Raw genomic sequence first — 292 nt, 5'->3', positions numbered from 1 at the left:
ACGTATTTTCCACATTTTGTGTGTGTGGTTAGGCTGTGGAATTGCGTCGTTTATGTATATTTAATATGTTATTTTATACGGTATAACTCGAAATATTTAACATATTTATGATTAATCTCTTTACAATTTTCAACGATAACTTGTCCACAATATTTTTTACTTTTTACTTTCATAGATTTTTTACTTTTTACTTTCTTAGTTTTTTTACTTTCAAATATAACATAGAAATTTGATGATCGTAAAAGGCATATTGTTTTGTTAACAAATATTAATAATTAAAAATGAGATATAG

The sequence above is a fragment of the Apis dorsata genome, unplaced genomic scaffold (assembly GCF_000469605.1).
Source record: "Apis dorsata unplaced genomic scaffold, Apis dorsata 1.3 scaffold_621, whole genome shotgun sequence".
Lineage (NCBI taxonomy): Eukaryota > Metazoa > Arthropoda > Insecta > Hymenoptera > Apidae > Apis > Apis dorsata.
Note: the sequence above shows the minus strand (reverse complement) of the source record.